Source organism: Lasioglossum baleicum, chromosome 14 (genome assembly GCF_051020765.1).
Source record: "Lasioglossum baleicum chromosome 14, iyLasBale1, whole genome shotgun sequence".
Taxonomy (NCBI): Eukaryota; Metazoa; Arthropoda; class Insecta; order Hymenoptera; family Halictidae; genus Lasioglossum; species Lasioglossum baleicum.
The window spans coordinates 6,251,753-6,274,036 of record NC_134942.1 but is presented as its reverse complement, the minus strand read 5'-3'; the positions used below and the strand labels follow the sequence as shown (position 1 = coordinate 6,274,036).

At 48.0% G+C, this 22,284-nt stretch overlaps 1 protein-coding gene across 1 annotated transcript in view; it reads left to right on the top strand.

Moving 5' to 3' along the window:
* The first annotated feature begins 760 nt into the window (after window positions 1–760).
* Window positions 761–22,284, top strand: part of LOC143215813 (disintegrin and metalloproteinase domain-containing protein 10) — a 361,388-nt gene continuing 339,864 nt past the window's right edge. Inside the window, exon 1 of the mRNA XM_076438313.1 lies at window positions 761–879. The gene's annotated coding sequence lies outside the window, so the exon portion shown is untranslated. The remainder of the gene's footprint in view (window positions 880–22,284) is intronic.

Below are 22,284 nucleotides of genomic sequence, written 5' to 3'. Positions count from 1 at the left end.
GTTCGTACCGATTTCTAATCTGGGCATGCCACGGCGAGACACGCTTAATCGTTCCAATCCCCGCGGAATTTCGCGCGTGTTTCCCGCGGTATCCACGCGGCTAGGATAAACGAACTTTTTCCGCTCGGTGTGACTTCATCGCGGAAAATATTACCTCGGGAATTACGGGGGCGGAGAGAAGAGAAGAGAGGAGCACGTCGCGCGGGGACGGCGTCGTCGCCGTCGGTTTTACGGTCCTGGTTTCCCGGGGACGATGAAAAAAATAACGGCGCCGCAGATGAAACGCGAAAGGCGCCGCTCCGCGGAAATTTCAGCCGCGAATCGCGGCCCAAGTTGCGACGACGGCCTCGTAAAAAAACCGTCGAACGGTCACCGTTTCTTATTCGTCCACGGGGTATCCCTCCTCGGATATAGAAATACCGGATTAACGGCCGGCCGTCCCAGATTTACCGCTGCTCACTCCATTCTTTCCCTTTTCCCGCCCTTCGTGTCACCTTCGCCCTTTTTCCCTTTTCCTCTTTTTTCCCACCAGATGCCACGCACGGAATTATTCCGCATTTTATTCCCGCCGATCGCGGACACGTATCGGCGGAACGATCCCGGCAGCCATATTCCTCGTCCACATTACTGTTATTATTATTATTATTTCAACGGGGATATAAAACCCGTTGTTGGCTCTTTTATTTATTCTCCTCGCACTTTATTCGTTTTCATTACCCGGTGACGGGCGCGTGTTTATTTATTCGTTCGGTTGTTTTTAGTGCCGCGCGATGGGGCGTGACGAAATGGATTTCGCAAACATAACGGGACCGTGCAGTACATCTATTGTTGCCATTTTGTCCTTCCAGTGACTGGACGCGTGGATCTTGCTGCTGCAATGTAAGTGTTTGGTAGAATATTTGTTGAGACTTGTATGATTTTCTTCGCAGTTGTGATTGTTGGAACTTTCTCTAATCATTTCCTAGTGGAACAAGAATTTTGATGGATTTTGAATCTTTGATTCAAAAGAATGTTCAGCAGAGACATTTTCTTCACAGTTGCGATTGTTGGAACTGTCTGTAATCCTTTCCTAGTGGAACAAGAATATTTATATTCAGTGTAAAAATAAAATTGTTCTTTCATTCAAAAGAATGTGCAGCACAGACTGTTCTCTATCGTTATACGGCAAGGGATTGATGAACCGTCTTGCCGCGACGTTGCAGTAACTCAACGAGTTACGTTCGCTGCAAATAGACGTGTACACGAAGAGCTTGATGGGTCTGAATTTAAGCATCGGTTTTACCGCTCAGTCCTTAGTTCAGTACTTTTCGCCGTGGTAGAACGCGCTCACGGTATCGGCGGCGCGTGGTAGGATATTATTTGCGCTATTGACTCGAGCATCAGGCGCGCGCGGTAGCTTGTCCCGTTCTAGGGCTTGTAAAATGGATCCGAAATTACCCGGAGGAATTCGAGGGAATATTTGTCGACGTTTATTGAACGCGCGCGCCAGAGAATATGTTTCCTGAGTAAACGTCGCCGGAACGCAAACAGCCACAACTTAATATAAACTTATCAAACGCGTCCGGGAAACCTTCGCGTTACTGTCTGGACACTGGCGGACGTCCGTGACGGAGGGATATCGCTGTGTCCTGCGAAACCCACGTCGCCATTGTTCCACGGGAGCCTTAAATTTAAATTCACCCGCCGAACAGCCGGCTAACTAAACGCGCCGCTGGTTAAGTCGAATTAACCGACCCTCGGCTACTTTGTCCTGGCGCGATATACCCCTGGGGACGTCTACGGCCGGGGGATGTTCCATTAAAAAAACATCCGTTCCCTGATCCGGATGTCTGCCATGTTGGAAGCTGGCGCTGCCATTTTTTGGTACTACTTTCGGTGGTACCACTGCTTTAATACTGTTATTTAACCCTCCGTCTGCGTACCGGGTTGTTTATGTTCGCGACTAATCTTTTTACTGTACCGGGCTTCCGAAAAAATCTAGAAAAATTCTGGAATACGTGTTGAAGTCTTTCTTGTACAATTCGATGCCCCTTCGAATATCTAAGGGTAGTTAGCAACCATTTTTCTCTCGGACATTTTTTGCCGGGGTATCGAGAATAACGGGGTTCGGTGTAAATGGCGTCACCGAAGGAGATCCTCGATCTTTCGCAGTATTTCGCTGTTTCCCGCGTTGTCCGACCGCCGGGAACTAACGGGGGCCGAGGGGACGCGAGCCCGTCAGCCACCGATAAATGACAAATGGATTCGATTTGCTGATAAACCGACGATAAATCATCAGTCCATTGTTTATCAACAAACGGGCCCGTATTCGGCCGGGCAGTGATTCTTTTGTCGGGATATTTTTTTTCTCTGCGCCCCGTTACGATCGAACGCAGTCGACACCCCCGAGGTATTACGGAGAGAGAGCCAACCGTCCACCCCGTAGGCTGTGATTCAACCCCCTCGTGTGCAACCCTGTCAAACCCCTTCCCTCTCCACCGGTGACGTAGAACATCCATCCCTGCCGTCGACAACCAAATTGGGATTTATGAGAAAACTCTTTGTTTTGTTTTGTGTGCGCGTGTGTGTTTTTCGCTTTTACCCGGTTTTTCGTTGGTTGACGGTCTCGTTGTGTCGCCGCGATCCACGGGGTACTCGTTATACGCGCCTCGACGAACCAAAACGTCCGCCGATGCTCCCGGATAGCTTTGTCCTTCGAATAGATCGCTGCTCGCACTTTTGTCTAGCCGTTGGACCGCTATTACTAGCTGCATCTCCTCTGTGTTCCATCCGTATGTCTGGTTTACACTATCGTTAACGACGAATCGCCGGCAGAATCATTCTATCGCGCCTTTTTCGAAATATTATCTCAAACAGTTTTTTCGCCACGCTTATATTAGCTTGCCGAGTTGTCGTTGTCGTTGTAATCGAATTTTACATCAGTTCCCGATGAGCTAGAGACTTGAAACTTCAAACATAGCTTAGAACTGGATGACAATGCAATATTAAAAATCAATTAAAAAAAAACTGTGCGTTCAGGAGAAAAACAATTTTAATATTAACCGTTACAGATCGCCGCGCGATGCTCGGTAGTACATCATAGCGTTTAGCGATCCCCACTCCGCGCGCCAACACTCCCTACTCTACTACGTGGTCCCACTTCGACTCATCCCCGCTCCACTGACCCACTTCGCACCGAAGGAGCTCAGTGTAGTGTTCCGTTCATTCAGTTCCATTTCGGACAATTTCGGACTCCATCAAGAGACGTCGTCTCTCGGACTCATCCCCTATATCTTGCGTTCCATTTAAAAAAGACTAAAAAGTAGAAAATAAAAAAATGTGTAAAAAAATGTACTAAAAAGGAGAAAATAATTTTTTCAGACATTGGTGACTATAAATAAAAGCGTGCAGCGCTAAACTATATTGACGTAATCTTCGTGGGTGCTCCACGCTTTTATTTATAGTCACTAATGCCTAAAAAAGTAATTTTCTCCTATTCAGTGCATTTTAATATAAGCGTGGTTTTCAACAAGTTTTTTTCTATATATTTTATTAAACAAATTTAAGAAGTGTTTTCGAGTGCCTTTGGTAGAAACAGTGTTAATTCTGATTTGTTAGGGTACACCGTAAATTGCGAAATGTAGATAACAGTTCAGAACGTGAAACGTTGGACGTTGCGAGAGATTCCGGTAGAAAAGCGAACGATTGATCAGACAGGTGTTCTCTCCAAGTAGAAGATGATCGACCGGTACAAAGGCATTGCAGGAATAGAAATAGACAGCGGTAGGGACCGGAGAATAGACGGCTATGACAATGAGAAGTGCTCGAAGGATAAAAACAGAGGAAGAAAACTCCGCGGAGGTAAACAATCGGGACGGTAACTGTCGACTGACATGGGTAAACGTGCACGGGTATGAAAGACGCATAGACAAACGAAAGTATGGCCATGTAGTACAGACGAGAAGACTTGTAAAAGCTTCGGACGGTCGATCGTTCCCGCTACAATTAAAGATTCGTATGGTGTACGTTCGCGTGTTGTTACACCGTGCGCTTCACCGCGGAAGAGTTGATCTGCATAACGCTGCCCTTATTTCGCTCCAGTTCCGTTCTCGCAGGCGATCATGTCGAAAACTACAGCCGTAAAAAGGATAAAGTGTCGAACGGGTCGAGACGCGCGGGAAACCCGTATCTTTTTAACGTCCGCCACTCGCTCGCCAACTTTTTATTGTTCGGCCGAGCACGAGGATGTATAACGTGATCGCGCTCGCGCGCCTTCCGGTTCGAACGGTTCCCTGCGTCGGGTCATGCGATCGGACTTAAAAATTTCACGCGGATGCATTCGCGCGAGCCATGCCGCGTGAACGCACCGTTTTATGACTGCATTAAACCTGATTTATGGTGTATTAGCCTTTTATTGCTGGCCACGCGACCCTCGCAGAGCCGCGATTACCATGGATCGCGATTTATGAATATGGTCTTGTTTTTTTCGTGAATGCCGAGCGAGCGGGATCAGCGCGATTTGATCGCGGCCACATTTTTGCGGCGAATCGGCATCGAAAATCGCGAGAATCACGGTCCGCCGGCTGGCTGGATCATTCGAAAAATGCTTCTACCAGAGTGAAAACTGCTGGGTAGTTGTACGAGGCTCTCGCTTGAAGGATCATGGCGTCTGCAGAACCCGTATATAAGATCTTTCAAGATTGATTGTCACGATGGTACAAGTTCCATCCATTCTCCCCTTTAAAACGTCTTCATGTAAGTCTAAGAGAGCACGCTCGTCGATGAGCCAGGTCATTTTTGTAATAAATCAAAGTCACGGACGATCCCGGCCGTAGTGGAAGCTCCCGGCGGGCGAGCTGACAGGCAGACAGCAGCGCCGGCGAAGGAGAAGAATGACCGGGACCCGCGTTGTTATTAAGTTCGGATTTTTTTAATCCCCGACAAGGGGCTGTAATTGCGCGCCCGCTTTTTTTCCACCCTCTGTCTTGAAAACAACCGGGTGCTGGATCTGTAGTCATAGAAAAATACACTCTCGGTATGCGTTGCGTCTGTTGAAACTCCTCCGGGGGTTCGATCTCACCGTATTCGGGGTAATCCCCTATTGCATCAGGTTTAACGCGAGCGATAACACTCGTCATTCCCTGGAAGACAATTCGGGACGGTTAACGCGGATTCGGTTCCCTGGGCGACGCAGCGCTATAGCCGCCGCTGCAGGCATCCTCCGTCGTTGGAAGATCCATGCTCCTCTCGGACCGAATTGTCTTTGGTTCGCAAAGTTTCGGTGGGGGCGAGCACGCCGGCGAGAGCTAGGTGTTATCAAGCTTCGGCCCGTATCTCCAGCAGCTTAAACTTTAATTTCCATTTGCCATACTCGTTCCCCCGCGGATACGGTGCGCGCGCGCGTGGCGCGCCAGCCTCGCGATACGATCTCCCTGCATCGGGACGAGCGGGAACAGGAACCATTCGATTTTATAACTTGCCTGGAGGGCTCGCCGCTGCCTCCTGGAGAAACGATAAGCACGGGGTCAATGGTTCTTCGAGGGCCACCGGAACTTTACGATTCCGCTGCCGGCCCGTTTGAATCATTCCGTAAACTTCCGCCAGCCACCCAACCAGCCGATCCTTTGACGGCCGGCTCCGATAGGGGATTAACTTTTCACCCTCCCACACCCACCATCGTCGAGACTCTCTTTCTACCACCAGAGCACCGTCACGCTCGCTCTCGCCACCCTCTTCGGAAACTTCCCGGCCCAAGGCTCTTTTTCTTCGGGATGGCCACTCTCGTGTTCTTGCCAACTGGCCGAACACCTCGCCACGACTATCGACGTCCGCGGTGAATGATCGCGAGCCTCCCGGCCTGTTTGCATTCGAATCGGGCCGGTTTACCGATCGAACATTTCCGTCACACGCCTCCCACTTGATCCGTTCCAATAATCTTCGATGGTCTGTCCCTGAACTCCTCGGACGACATCTTTTGGATAATCTCCACGCGATCGGTATTTTTTGTGGATTCTTCTTTTTTTGGATGATAACGCTCACCGTGATTCGTAGGATCTGTTCTTTTTTGTAACCTCACTCTTATATCATCATTTCCTTTGGTCTTCTTCTTGGATAATCTAGCTGTTCATGTTTTTAATTCTTACTCAATTTTTCCTAGTGTTTCTTTCTTTAACTTCTCTCTTTCCCAAATTTTCTCTAGTGTATTATTATGGACGCTTTTTCCTTCATCCATGCATTTGAGAAATGTCTTTCCTTTCTTGGTGGTTGGTAGTTTCACGCCAAATTCTTTTCTCCACTATATTTCTTGTTTTTTTTTTAAAGATACAACGTGGGTGCTATTTTTGAAAATTATTAATTGTAATGTAACCATTATGAATTTCCTAGAAGAATGAAATTGGTGTGCTGGGTCTTAAACCCAGGCAACCCGTTGTAATACAACTAAATATGTATATTTCAGGTATATTTCTTCGACTAGACAATATAAAATTGAGATATTTCATGATTTCAGAATGGTGGAGATAAGATCCCACAGATTTAGGAGGAATATTTTCAGCATGGGAGCATTCCGGCCTGCGAAGAGGCTAATATTATGAGCAAAATCTGTACGTTTGAAAGATCCTATTTACCCGGACGGCGGCGGTTCCCGCACAGACAAGAAAATAGTGGTTTTATCGCCAAGTGCCGCGTTTGCGCTCGGGCACGATGTCTGGCCCCCGGAAAGCGTTAACTTAGCAAAATGGGGTTCATGCAATTTTTTCCCGGAGACGTGGCGCTGCCGCCACGTTTAAGTGGAGAGAGTTCATTCGGAGTCCTATTCGGTAGGTTCAAAGATTAAAGCGCCTCTTGAGCATCAAAGGCGCCGGCCTCAGAATGAAATCCGAAAAGAGAATGTGTGCGGACTCCGGCTCGCTCCCTTATTAAATTCGCCGGGGCCGGGCTCCTCGCTGTAAAAGTGTACGGCGAATTTAATTTTTCGACTGCTCGCTGGAATCCAATTTTCCACGCAACCACCATCATTTTCGCCGGCCGCTCTTTAATCCCGTTTTCCACGGGGTCCTGTGCACCCCCTATGAAACGTCTTCCCCCCGTCGCAGGGAAAAAGAAAACGTATAATTCGCCCGGAGGTTCGCATTACCAATTAACTGTCTCCGGCTTTAACCCCCGCCGATCCACCCTCATGATTCGCGAGCTGGTGGATGGAAAGTTTAATCTTTTCACGGAGGGGGTGGTGGTGGGAGCGACGATTGCTCAACTCCGAGCGATGCTCGAGCACGGCTAGCTTAATCGAAACGGCGATTACGCGCACCTTGCGCTAAACGCATTAACAAAGTGCTGCCATTAGGGGAAACTCGGCTGGAAAACAGAATTCCCTCGAAGGGCGGCGAAGCAGCCGACAAACAGGTGCCGGGAGAACTCGGGACAATTTTTTATCGCCGCGGTTCTCCGCTTCGAACTTCGCCGATTTCTTTGAATGTCTTAGAGGGTCCTTCAGAGGGCGCGATTACCACTGAATAGCCTCGGCCGAACTTTCCTTGACCGCGATATTTCAGGGGCGGCTCGGTCTCGTGCACCCCGGATAAACGCATGGCTGAATCGTCAAGCTTTAATTTCGCGTTTCCAACCCTTTGTGCCGGGGGCCGGGGCTTTGTGCTCGTCCGCGAAGAAAAAGGGCGGAAATTTTTCTTAAGCGTGATACTCCGCGGGCAATAATGGGCTGGAATTTATAAAAGCGGGGAAAGAAAATGGGGGAACCCGGCCCGACGTGTGGTTTAAGCGTCGAGGCTTAACGTCAGCGGCTTAGCCCTTTGTAGTTGGCCACGCTCTCGCATTAGTTACACGTCCGTGACCCATTCGTCTGACCAACGGGAACAAAGGGACTCGGGAACTTACTTCATTATTGTCTATAATTCCGTTCAACGTGCTCCCTCGCGGCTCTGTCAGTCGACCGCGACATCGACGCACCACAGACACCGAACCTCCAACGACTGTTTTACTGTACCGACAACAAAACCCGTCGGGAATTATAGGGGTTCGAATCCTGCGAGCTTCGTCGCACTGCTGGCACGTTCGCAGAACGCCCACGCCAATGTCATTACGATTCCACCCCGCTTTTCTTCTATTCAAATGAATTGAACGGTAAACGTGATATTTTTTTCTGATGCACAAAGGTTAAATTATTACCATAATGATTCTGACAAGTAATTTGTTTAAGTACTTCATGTTTTAAGGGTTAACACGAAACCTACCACATAATATTCCTACTCGTCCAGTTCCATCTCATGTATTTGTATCCAGTTTAATGCAGACGCCCACGGGAGGATGTGTATTCAGCGCGACGCAGCAGTCTGATAGCTCGCGACGCTAAAAAATATTTTCCTAGCCCGTTCAAATATTTCTGACAAACCCGGGCGAGGTCCCTGGGGGCGCGAACGGTTTCGTTTTTAATCCTCCACGTCCGCGTTGTTGTTTCTCGGCAAGCTGGCGGCTTAATGCGTCTTCGTTCCACTCGGAACCACTCTGGCCCGTCTTGCCCGTTCGTTCTCGCGTCGACCCTGCGGCGCTGTAAGACGCCGCGGTCTCGTAGGAGGCTGCAACCCGCTCGCCACATCTCCGTCTGTCTTTTTTTTTTTTGCAACGGCGAAACCATCGGGTTCTGTCTGGGCTAGATAAGTGTTTTTACAAATATCTCGGAAACCGAAGTCTCGCGGTTTAAATTTTATACACAAGGTTCCGCCCCTCCAAATTTCATCTGAATTTACTGTGTGGGTTATACTGCATTTTCGTGTCCCGTGTGAACTGTGAGGAGATCGTGTTTCGGACGATGGCGAGCCGATAACGGGGTGTGAGGGCCCATTTTTCAGCGGGGTGCCCACCATGAATAAATATGACGTCGTCGCAGGGATACCCGTGATTAAGTTAAGTGCTCCCGGGGCCGCGAGTGAATTTTTACGGGGTTAACGTCGAGTGACCGGCAATGGAGAAGACGGCCATTACCGCGGACGTAACGGCGCCGGTTAGTTTGCGTTGGTAATTTCGGGGCGTGTCACCGCGCTGCGCTGTCGACATTGAAAAAAAATCCTCGGATCGGGTGAAAAACAACAGAACAGAGAAAAACATATTCGCGGGGGACGTATTATATATATATATATATATATATATGTATATATATATATATATATATATATATAAAATACATATATGTATATGTATTTTTTCATGAATTCGAGCCACTCTCTAGCCTGGAAATGTTCTACTTTTTATTTCTGATAAAAGCCCGGTCGCGCGGCATACGTGCCGGCGTCCGGCGGCATTACACTGTTTACGGGACGTCAATATTTTATTGGTAAATATTCCGCGCGCTCCGAAAATGCATTTTTGTTCTCCGGACCTATATCTCCTTTCAACGGAGATCCCTCTATGTTCGATGCTCCAGGTGACACCGACGGCTCCGTGCTCGGCAGACCAGGTGTCTAATACGTCACGAATAATCCTCCTACTCCCACGCGTCGTTAATACCGTTAGGCAGACGAGAGAAAATACCGGGATCCTCCTAGAACACCCTGGCCCAATAAAGCGCCGGGTCCTAATGACTTTTCCAATATCTCGGGGGCGCAGGAAGCTTACACGACTTCATAGTTTAGACCCTTCATAGTTTAGTATCTTCCTCGCAGCCCGGCAATTCTTTTTCCCGTTTGCCGGGACTCCCTTTCTTTCTCTACCATTCTCCCCCGCCTCTCTCTCTCGTGCCCTCTCTTCTCTTCCGTTTCGTAACTTCGCGAGGCAATCGGTAACGAACGAAGTTTCGGCGGTAACCAGCTCGACAGCGGCGGTCCTCGTTAGTCCGTTTTCAACCGGCGCTCCCCAGTTGCGCGCGGCAAGTACTTGCGATAAGCCGCTTCGGGCTGTTTCCAACCAGCGACTTCACGGTTTACGAGCGAAAACACCGTCGCCGCCCTTCCGGCCTGGGTTCCCCGCGATCTTACATTCCACGGCGCAGCCGGGAAACCCGCTTTGCTAGCTTCTTTCCCGTGTTCCCATTCAACGAGACGTTCTTTTCTGCTCGCCGAGCTTGCTCGGTGTTTGCCGCCAGTGTATACAGCCGATTATCTTGAAAACTATTGGGCGCCACAACAAAGTACTTTCATGAAAACTATGTGCGGCGAATATTTCTTGCACCGTTTATATCCCGCGCACGGGAGCTACAACATTCCTACACTTATTTACGCTGGGTCTGCCAGACGGTGTATTATCCCTTCCGGGACGACGATGGATTGTCGATTTGCTCAAATAATCTCTAAGTGATTTAGACTTTTCGATATTTTCCCTAGTAATCTTCAAATTATATTTCGAAATTCTTGAAATAAAACAGTCCTGAAATGAAAACTCAGGAGTCGCGTCACGCGAGTTTCAGTTCGAAGTTCGACACAAGAGTCGGTATAGACAGGACATACCTGGTACAGTTTTATTAGTCGTTTTATAAGAAAGTTTTTCAGTTACCTATTTTCACTAGACTGTGTTTGATTCCACTTAATCATATCCCTTAACAGAAATGATTCTAAGAGTCAGGTCCGAATGGCTCGATCTATTTTTTGTCCCTTCCTAATCGTTGATTTATTTTTCCATGATCCATCAAGATCCACTGACAGTTATACCGAAGTGGTAGCTAGGGGCTGAGTGAAGGTTTAGTCCACAGACCCACGGGACTGTAACTGGACCGGACCTCGAGTTTAAGGGATGAAGAATCCCGCTGTCGAATTTACAAGCAGATTTAACTGCTATGAGGAGAGAAGCTGTCTATCGGTTTTAGGGGGCTTGATCGAGCTGGAACACGGACAATTTGTCATTGAATTCGATGTCCAGAACGAGCTGGGTGGGGGAAGAATCACCGATCGAAGGCCGGCCAGTATTCAGGCCGTAAATCGAACGGGACCCCGGTCCGTAGGTGTCTATTCCGGCTAACCGATTGATCAGCGGCCACACCGGCCTGCTGCGACCGTATCATCCTCGCTTCTAGATGTCTGCACTGCGTCACGTATACGATTACGCGGCGCAGCCCGCGAACGCGTGCGTTTGCCTATGCAAATGCGCGTGTTTCCGGGCATGTGTGAATTTATGCATGCGGTCGCGGCTGCCGGCAGAAGTTACGTCCAGGAACGGGGACGCCAGCCACCTGGCCCGGCTAGATTGCAATCGTAGACGCATTTGCACTTACGTGCACCACGGCTTATACAAGGGATGACACGCGACCGGTGTTTGCCGTGCTCGCCAATTAATTAAGGCCGCCGTGTACGTCTAAACGTTACGTGCTACCGTCTGACCACCGTGCACCTCTTACTACGTCGGTATCTGTGCCCGGGCCTTTTACCTGCCTGATGAACAGCCGCGCGTTAACCGCTGCCCGACGACCGCCATCCTCATCCTTGCGACTCACATCATTTTTCAAGCCATCTTCGTTCTACAACTTCGAGACGACCCTGTTATTGTCTTATAAGATTAGGACATATGGAGGTCATTTTTACTCATGTTGGAATATGAGCTTTTCATACTCTATGCCATGACAATAGCCAATGAGAAGGTGCCCACCGATTTGATTAATCGGCTGTGCCCTCTTCGTTACAGTTTTGTTTTTGCGATGCCACCGATGCTCAGTTTAAACTCTGGCCAGGCAACCGACGCAACGTGTTCGTTTTGCTATTCTATTTAACATACACTTTTTGTAAAGCGGAAAATAAACTATATCTTTTATTATTGAAATATAGACGGGTTATTTTCAATAACTCAGAATTCGATAGTCAATCGATTCATGATACAAAAACTAGGTCTTTCCATCTAAAACAATCAAGGTGACCTTCACCTCACCTTGCAGTGTCCATCGGGAAAAATAAAAATCTCGCCACATGATGCCCCCCTCGGTACTAAACAAATTTCATCTGAAACATTTTTGCGTGCAATCAATATTTTTGGAGATATTCGTCTGTAACGATTTATAACGTTCACCCTGTATATTCATGATAATGAAAACCTTTAATTACAAATATCTTAAGAAGTATCGAGTATCTGCGCCTATAATGGCGTATACACGTTAACAGGAGAACAATATCTATAACTGTACAAAGTTTCAATCAAAACTGAGACTTGATTCTGGATTTTTCTACTGAGAATCTACAAAACCTTTGCTACCCAACCTTCAAGTAAACTGTTACTCTTGTCTCTACATCATCCACAAATTTCTCCATGCACCAGGGATCAAGTTCACCTAACCCACCATCCTCATCTGTAGCACTCGGATAATTTTTTTAATCCACTTTCATTCAGCAGCTCCCAGATGATTTTAAGACAACTTCCAGAATTCTTTTATCAATCTTCATGTATACCCCTATACACGCCTTGACATCATCCACGAATTTGTAGATCCACGAAGGATCAAGTTTGGGATCGTCACAAGCGATTAAATACTGCCGGCGATTCCAGTTGACAGAACTGTAATAACAACTGTAACTTTGTCAACTGCATGCAGCGGTGCCGGGACATTCGCATCGATCAATCGTGATAAACGACGGCCGGTTCGATCGCCAGCCATTCGCTGATGAGGCCGTTTAACTGATGGTCTCCGGGATACGTCAAGTTCAAAATTAGGAGACCGGAATAGATATTAGACCGACCCGGGATTACGTTTAAGGATCCAGGTTTATCGAGGTGGTTGTTCGTTACACGGCTGACAAATGGCTGGTTAAAAGCCGCACCGTCTTTGCGCGTCCTTCACTTCTCCACGCACTTTTTCACGATGACTCTGGGGAGGATTCCTCCGCGGATCCGTTCCGGTTCAATTTCACGAGAGAGAGAGAGGCCAAGTCGCAGGTGTATGGTACGTAGCCCGGGGATGAGATAGAGTTTTTATTTGTTCCCGAAGCTGAGAGTTTCTGACTGGCTGTCGCAGCCGCGCGCCCTCCCCGGTAAATAATGCTCTTAGTCCGTGAACTGCGAACATAAATCGTCATCTTATATCTCTTCGGGTAGTCCACCTTCGCTTTCCGGCTGGCGCGGCAGTGAGCCAGCTCGTGGCGCCTCCCCTCTTCTTGTCGATCGCTTTTGACAACGAGAGACCGTGTTGCTATCTATTTATGGCGTGCCCGGCTGCAGTTATCGCCGGCTCGAGACAAACTCGTGCCTCGAGCCGAATAAATCGGCCCGTGGATATCGGCCCGGAACGATGTTACGTGTCGATGTGTATTTGGAGAGGGAGCGCGTTCAAACCGCCAGAGATACGACCAGCTTTTACGACAGCAGAAAAGTGTAGTAGCTCGGTTGTTAACTGATTTCCCGAAGCGACACACGTTCCGGAAGATTTCGCCGATCGAAGGGGCCTATCGGCGTCCCGTTTCGCTTTATTATCGTCGCATCCGGGATTCGGGAAGTGTAATACCCATCGACGCGACGCGGCGGAAGAGCAAGCAGGTCGTGTGTAAACGCGGGGAGCCTGCCATAACCGGAACCAGGAATTAAGCCAACTGAATCCGTTCGACCAAGAACCTATGGATAACTCAGTTTGAAATTGAAGTTCCTCGAATTATTGCGTATAATCCTATTAGCTGTATTAGGCCCGCAACGTGGCCGGAATGGACGTATAGAACACTTACGGAGCCGTTTGCTGCTGGGAAGCTTATGCTGTCCCTTTAACACGATTTTCGGTTAATTCCGAAGAGTAAATCCCCTCTGTTCCGAGTCTCTTCTATGCAGTTTCGAGAGAACGGATCGTCGACGCGACTGTGCTGTGAGACATTTGTTAGGGCACACCACTCCTTTTCTCTCTATTTTTATTCCTTTGGGTTCGGGGGGCGATCGAAGTACGGCAAACGAACGAAACAGAAGTCGTAGAGTCCGGCGGAAGTAGCCCATTCGTCCCTGATTGCGCATTAGCGGCGCTCTTGTAATTCCCCGACCGTGGGGAATAATTAAAAGCACGAGCCCACGAGAGATAATTATGTCGCCGGTAAATTGCGCGCGGCACAAGCCTCCAACGCTTGCAGTTACAACGCGCTGCTACACGGACGCACAGACACACGCTCGTGTTGATACAGCGGCCGTCCACCGGTTTACGCTGATACTACAACGCTGGCCACTGTGAAAGTGGCGTGCACTTCCAGCCACAAGCATAATGCCGGCTGATAACCTCAAACGCAGCCGACCACTGTGGGCCAACTTTGCTCTCGGTGTTACCTGTCTCCTCTATTTGCCAGTCGACGTGTGTTTCTGTCACGTTTAGGTTCGATTCTCCTGTTTAGATACTCACTGATCAGAGAGCGGTAGGCAGTCTATGCGGTCTGACCATTATATTACCATTCCGCAGTCTAGCATTTATCAAGCATGTCTGCAGAAGCGTTTGAAACTATCCGAAATGTTTAAGAAATCAAGTTGTTTTCATCGATGCCGGTATTTCGGACACGAATACGGCGATTGGTCTGCTGTTATACCTCATCCGTAACTCTAGCCACGTCACCACGCGGCTCTCTCTAATATATCTAAACTTTCCAGGTGTATTACTCGTCGCAGTATCTCACAGCTGCGCTGCGGAGAATCTTCCCGGCACTTTCTCCGAGCTTTCTTCACAATAAAAAATTTTTTTAATTAAACCACGCCTCTCCCTAATAATTAACCGGCTTCGAAAGCCCGGTAAAAATTTCATTTAATATCCCCGCGACGGCGGAATGAAGTGAACCAATAAATCCAAGCAACTCGTTCTCCCGGTTTACCGAGCGGGGAAACTGTGCAACATCATTCTGCGTCGAAATGAAAGGGAATAGTTTACGAACAAAGCTTCGACATTAGTTCGTCGAATCCGATAGCGAGAGGATTTTCAGTTGGCTGGCGTTTAAAAAAAGAAAACAAGGGAATAGCCACGAAAAAAAAGTACACACGGACCCCGCCGCGCACATTGCACTCTTTCGTTAGAGCAAATCCAATAGAATCTTTGAATCGCGTCGGATTTCACGATTGCCGGTTCGTTTGCCACTGGTGAAGGGGGGGGGGGGGGGAGTGGGGAGAGAAAATACGCGTGCGGACCGTTGGAGGATAAACCGGGCTCTGCGATTCCACCAGATGAACGGGTTCGATAAAACAGTGGGTTAGCAAAACATGATTAGTCCGCGTCAGATGATTTCGCCGAGCGATCTGATCGTGATGCTCCATAACAGTTTGTTTGCGGTAGGTATCTTCGTTCGGAAAAATAGCCCGAGGGCCTCGACGAGGGAGGAGGGGCCGACCGGGGACAGAGCCAGGGGCCAACTGGTGGTGTGCGCGGAGGGTAGTGAAAAATGGCGAGAGCTCGCCGTTGAACGCGTTTCTCTGTTTCCCGGGGAAAACGAAATATGTACAGAAGTATTACGAATTTCTTGACTGTCTAAGAAGCTCCCCTCGGAAGCCGGGAGAGGGGCGGGGAGTTGAACGGGGATGGATGATCACGGATAAGCCCCGGTACAGAGCCATCGCGAGTAAGAAGGTAGATAAAATGTGGCTTAGAGATACGAGAAAGTTAAATAAACGGGCAAGAGAGAGAGAGAGAGAGAGAGACGAGACGAGATTGTTGCAACAAAGACCAGAGAGACCAGCTGGCCGGGTGTTTGTCTTGATGAAAGCCGAAGTATCCTGCTGGAATACGGTATTTTATATTCCTTCACATTTCACCGTGCCGGGAATGGGGGGATCGTTACGCGTGCCCGTACGCGAACAGATTAAAGATGCTCCTCGCGCAAACAACCATTAACTGCATCCTCCTACCGCCGCCGGTGATCATTGCCTTACATCGTTTATCTCGATGACGTGAACCAATGGCACCGGGCGAAAGCTCCACGGGAAGGAGACACCATGATCCGACGCTATCAACAACCTTCTAGAACCATGAAATTATCTGTCGTCTCCCGACTCATTCATCCGGAGAGCCGCGAAATGTGCTCGACCGTGGGAGGACACCGGTGCTGCACCACTTCCCTCGCATCCGTCATGTTGCGGACGTTGTCCCGGCTCGATACAGCAATAAAGGAATTTGCTGGTGTAATAAATAGACTGTGGATCCTCAAGGAAAAACAAACAGACGAATACTGTGCGCATAAGATCGCACGACCGAAGTGAAAACTTCTATGACGATTGCATGCCTGACTGTTTCATCTCGGATGGCCCTCGAGAACGAGTGCATCTCGCCGAGTGCATCCAAAGCAGATGTCGAGTCTGCCGAATATTTTAGGACTAGTCGCCGCGAGAGAACTGTCTCGGAAAGGTGCCTGCGCCAAAGACGGGCTCCCCGGCGAAACATTGCGCAACATGTTCAGTGTCTTTCGGTCTGGGAACATGTTCCCGACAACGGGGACTCGAAGCAACACGCTGCGCCCTGATTTACATGCGGCCGTACACGCGCGAGCCGAGGCAGAGAGCGAGGCGCGGACGCGGGCGCGAACAGAAGTTCGCGGAGGCGAGACCGAAGGTAACGGTGCATTATAATGTTGATTTATGCGCTTACGATGCATAACGAGGCGTGCAACGCAATTCTGGCGGGCACGACGTGGCACTGCGAGGCGCAGTGCACCCGCCCCGTTGCGTTTAACAAACTCAAGGAACATTAGTATCCGAGTCGAATCACGGGAAACGCGTCTTCGCGACGATCGGAGAACCATGTACTCTTATTCGTCTCGAATAGGCGTCGTTGTGTCGCAAGGAGGCGTCGGATTTCGTGGGAAACACCGCATCTCGAACGAATTCTCGCGGTGCCTTCGTTTAATTAGAGGAGCCGGCCGATCTTCACTTCGATGCTGCTTCACTGTTTCCACGAAGGAGACACTGGATTGAGTTAATAGCTTGTGGCGGTAGTTCCGTTCTTGCGTCATTTCATAGACCTGAGGAATTTTTTATTTTTTCTCACTGCTTTTTCGTGAATCGAAAAAGGATTTGTACTTGGTTTTAACAATTGATGTTTATTAAATATAATATTATACAAATCTGTTGCCGGCAGAATTGACTTTGGGCAACTATTTCACGGAACTAGTAGACCCTGTAGCGGTGTTACAAATTTAAAACGGACGAGCGTATGAAATGTTCGGATGTGATCGCGTATACTTCTTGAGACGAGACCACGAAAGTCCTCCAGGCGAGATTCCGATGTTCTCTGTACGAGGTTACGAATTATTCTTTTCCGGACGAGACTGAAGAATGCTCTGACGATGTTCAGAAACATTCTGACGAAGCGAAGAAACGTTCAGCCGAAACTCTGAACGTTCTGTTGAGAACACGATGTTCTCCGGGTGAGAATACGAATTGTTCTGACTCTCTGCTCCGGGGTCCGATCGCTGGTCACCTCGTTGGCGCTAAAAATGGCAGATGTCTAACGTTCGAATTTTAGAAATAACGAAAATATAAAGACGCGATGAATAATCGATGGCGAAACCGGACACTCACATTAAAATCCTTAAAATTGCTACAGTCCCATCGAACACATGAGAAAACCTCCTGCATTTAAGAGCGTCTACCGTCGCCAGAGACAGAGACAGAGATAGAGATAGAGAGAGAGAGAGAGAGAGTACTTCGTCTAAGCGAATCACAAGTCATTCCGAAAATGATATTGACCTGACTCCGCGGGCCCCCGTCAGAATGTGAGAGGCATTCGACGTAAACCGAGTGGTTCCACGCCGGTTGCACGTCAAAAGGATGCTCGTCGTTTGCCGTTCGAAACGAGCGTCGAAGCATATGCTGCCACTTCGGCGCTGCTCGAAACCTCGGGTAATTTCAACCTCAAAGCGCGACGCGGCGTCGGGTGACGTTCGAGAGATCGATTCGCGTCCATTTGATATCCGTCGGGAGACACCAGGGACCGTGCCCGTTCGGTGTCATCATCGTCTTTGAGCCTTCGGTCCGTTACCATTGATAAACACCCCGTCTCCGAGCCACGATCACGCCATGAGATCGGAGCGATGCGATGGTGTCCTCGAGCGATGAACTTCGCAGAAAAATTAGAACCGCAATTGCACACTAATAAATTAATATTCAGTGACTACCATTTTTAAGTCTATAATTGTCTCATTGATACGTGTCCACGTAATCAACTTCGTTATCCGACTGGTAACAATAAATAAATGCAAATTAAAAGAAAGGACCATAACTTTTGCATACACTCAATATTTTCCTACACGGTTTCCACCATTACTAAGCCAGTTGTGATAACATGCTACCGGTTTATGTTTCCCCAACCGCTACGTGGCTACGCGGGTAAACATGCCATTGATATACGGTATAAACATCGGATTCGTTAGAATAAAATCGTTGTTCGCGCAGACTCTGTCCGTTGGACCAACTATAATAAAATCCAGGACACCGAGGATTCAAAGGATGCGATAGACAGAGATAACGCACATACTGAGAAGACTTTCTCAGGTCTAGAAATGGCAGGCATCGTGTTCTAGGAGCAACAAAGCCTAACGTTCGTGGTATCCATTTCGTTCGATCGATTTTTCTGGCGTACACGATTTTTCAGGGTCAAGGCGAAGACGAAGGCTCATCTCCTTAAGGTATTCCAGTTATCGATCACAGTAGTAATTAACGGTACACGTGGTCGCGAGCAATCGGAAGCGGCCGAGTGTAAGCCGCAAACGTTTACGATCCTATCGTCAACGTGGAATATCGGACGTAGCTGCATGAATTGCGACGGTCCGATCGTCGATTCGATGAACGACGCCCGCGCCCGGATTAGCCATCGATCACCGACGGCCAGTCACCGTTCCTGTGATGAATTCGGTGATGAAGATAGTGCAAAATCTCGTAATTGAAACATAGTGCGAGCTCGCAACCGGCCCGGCACCGCTCGACGCGTGTTAAGTTGCTGCGGTAGCGTTCACCTGTCCACTTGCACCTCTTAATGTTTCGCTTAAACTCGGGATTGTTCTTAAATTGGCGCTTTTGTTAAGAACTCGAGCCTGGGTCAATTTGAACCAGAATATTAGTTACTCACTGTGTAGCACAAACATTGATTTCTACTTTAATTAATTTTAATAAGTTGCATATAATACGTTAGAATTCTTGAAATCGTTTTACATCCATATAACAGTCTACTGTTTAGCGATTAAATGGAATGAAACTCGAGGGCTGATTCTTCGACGGTTAGCGTGTTAATAGTTCATTTTATCGGAAGCCTATTAATCCTCTCACGTCGATGGCATCATTTGAAACACGAACTAGCGAGGCTGGTCATTTCGTGCTTTTAGTAAAGTGTTCATATATTCCAATATCTCTTCATTTATCCTATATCGTAAAAATATACTGCCCGGATTATAGTCTGGAATATGGAGACCGGGTTTTATGTATTCATGATGAAAATGAGGAGGCGAGAAATTAAAAGCCACCAGAATGGTTCGCCGATGCTGTTAAGATCATTTCCGAGTTACTGAAATTATTCAGGGAAATCACACGTTCCAATCTAATCCTCGTTTTTCACACTGGTCATTTATGTACAGGGTTGGTTTTTGCTTGGCTCTTAAAATATCTGACAAAATTCTGGTATACTTATCCAAGTCTCTACTTTAATACTGTTACGGATAGACAATAATTTCACGATCTTTCCCATTGAAAAGATTCAGAAGTCCTCGATCTCCATTTGATACTGTCAAACCTTAAAAACATGCGAAAAAAGCCGGAAATAAATAAAAAGATATGTCTCGCGATACTCGCATAGAGTATGTAAATTAATATACGAGTTACAGTGTTGTTCCCGGACTGGTGCAAGCACGCGAATAGCTCTGAGAAGAGGCTGAGCAAAAAATCCCGAGCATTAGCGAGCGCATCAATAGCGCGGCACGGCGGTCGGGAAATTCTGCGAGCGGGAGCGAAATCTCGGGATTTTCTGTTGGGGTTTTAGGCCGAGCGGAGTATGGTAGGCCCGTAGGCCGACCGGAAATAAAAGTAAAACGTCGGACGCAGAGGTATGAAGGCTTCAGCCGAGTAATAACGGGGCCGCGTGTGCTGCAGTCGTAAATATTTCTTATTGAGCCCGGTGGATTGTATCGGCGAGCCACGAGGGCAGCGCGCGGCGGGCATTTCGCCGGGCGAATCTCCTTAAAGGGGCCGTGCACGAGATATTCGAAAACTTTCCAGACCGTACTTCACCGTCCGTCCTATAACTTTCAACGGTGGAGGCAGTCGGAGAACTCCTCTCCCTCTCACTCACACACACGCACACTCTTTCTCTCATTTTTTCTCCGGCTCCTCGCAGTTTCGTTCTTGCGGCCAGGCCAGCGTATCGTATTTGCGATTACGTCGCTTACCGGTATTAATGTTTCATAAGGGAGCCCTTCGGTTTTACTCGCGAGGCCGTGGGATCGTTTCCTCTCCCCTTTGCCCCGTAATCCACGGCAGAGAAATAAATTGATGGCGCTGAATCGGCGGCCGACGATTCTTTTTTATCGGCGCTGTAAGTAGAATGGCCTAAAATTGCGCCGGCGGTATCTCCGCTTTTATGACGACCCACTTCGACCGGTTACGATGTATTTTATTCCGCGCCACGGGATCGTTACCTCGCGCCGAATGTTCCGCGCCCTCGATCCGCAGAGAAACCCCTGTATCTCGTTAATTAATTTTTTATCCAGCACCGAACACAAAAATTTGTTTCGCTGTCGGCCGTTTCCCCGGACCTGTTCATCGAGCTCGACTGCTTCCAACGGCGGAATTGCTGTGCTAATAAATAATTAAATGAAGTTGAGAAGCATGGTGCGCTAGAGATATTTGCGGATTTCGATATACAATGTTCGACATAATTCTCTCTGAATGAATAAAACAACACGTTGAGTGCCACGGAAACTTTGGGTTCGTTCATTTCGTTTGTAGAAGGGGTCAGCGTTGTTGAGGAGGATTGTTAGTTGCTGGATAATGATGCTCTCGTCTAACACTGTAGTCTAGTTAATTTCGGCAGTAATAAATAGACCGCAGATTTTATTTATTCGCAACTCCATAAAATGATTAAGAAATCTAGTTATAACATGTTTAACTTTACACGTAAAAAACCGCAGTCCAGGAGAAGACTATCTTCAGCAGAGAATGGAATGGCCTATCCGGACTGTCAATCGGAATGGTAGGAAGTCGGAGGAGACCGGAAGAGTCGGTGGCCGAACCTGGTCGACAGAAATCGTCGGCAATCGCGGACTTCACGCGCCAGTGAAGTGCGAACCGCGGCGATTCCCGCTCGAGCGTTAAAATCGCAGATAATGTTATCGTCGCCGCGACCAGGCCAGAAAGAAACGATCGAATTCGCGCGGACACATGTTCCCGGCGGCATAATGCCTCCGTAAATCTCGAGGACAGGGCCGTGCAGCTACCTCGTCGAAGTTTCCTCGTTCCGAATGGATCGCACGGCTGTACCTTCGAAGATGAATACTCGCGCGTGAAATACTTTCCAGAAAGTACTTCCAGCTCTACGACCCTCCTCCTCCTCTTCCTTCTCCTACGACGCTCTCTTTCACCGTCCTCTTCCGGTGGAAATCTTATGACGACACATTTTGGCCCGGCGAAACTTCCCGACAAATCGCCAACCGGTTAGCAGACGTTCGCGGGACAGTTATTGCAAATTGTCGCGCCACGTCAATGTTCCCGAAGGATTTTCACGGAATCTGAAATAGTTCTGTCTACTTTTTTAGCAGGGTCCGATTGTTCGAATTGTTTTAGACTTCTTTTGTTAGAATACGATTCAAAATAGACAGCAATATACCATGTTGTGCGATTTTCCAGCTTTAATTTAAGCCCTCGAACGTCTAAAAATTCCTACGGAAACACATTCTAAAATCGACTCGATAAGACCCTTACTAATGGAACCAATTTTGACCGAGCTGATGATCGAATTATGTCAATTTTCTTCGACATGAATTCCTACCTCTATTTAAATCTACGTACCCTCCACATAAATTGCGATTCTTCAGCTGTAATTTAAGCCCTAATATGTCCAAAAATGACTGTGGAGAAATATTCTAAAATTCGTTTAAATGTCTCTTTTAGATAGGACAAATTTTGTCCGAGATGACGATTGTGCTTCATCGAATTATCGAAGGAATTTAAAAAAAGAACTGAAGATTCGATAATTCCATTTTCTGAGGCTGGCTTGAAAAACTGTAATTTGCAGAAATATAAGTCTGGTACATCTTGGCAGACTGATCCCCTTATAACGAGCATCCTCTTACGATCCTTCGGAGCGTTGTTTCAGTGTCAGGATTCACTCCCGATCGTCTAGGGATCAGCTGATGAGATTCACCAGCAAGTTGTCACTCTCGGCTCTGTTACTTAGGG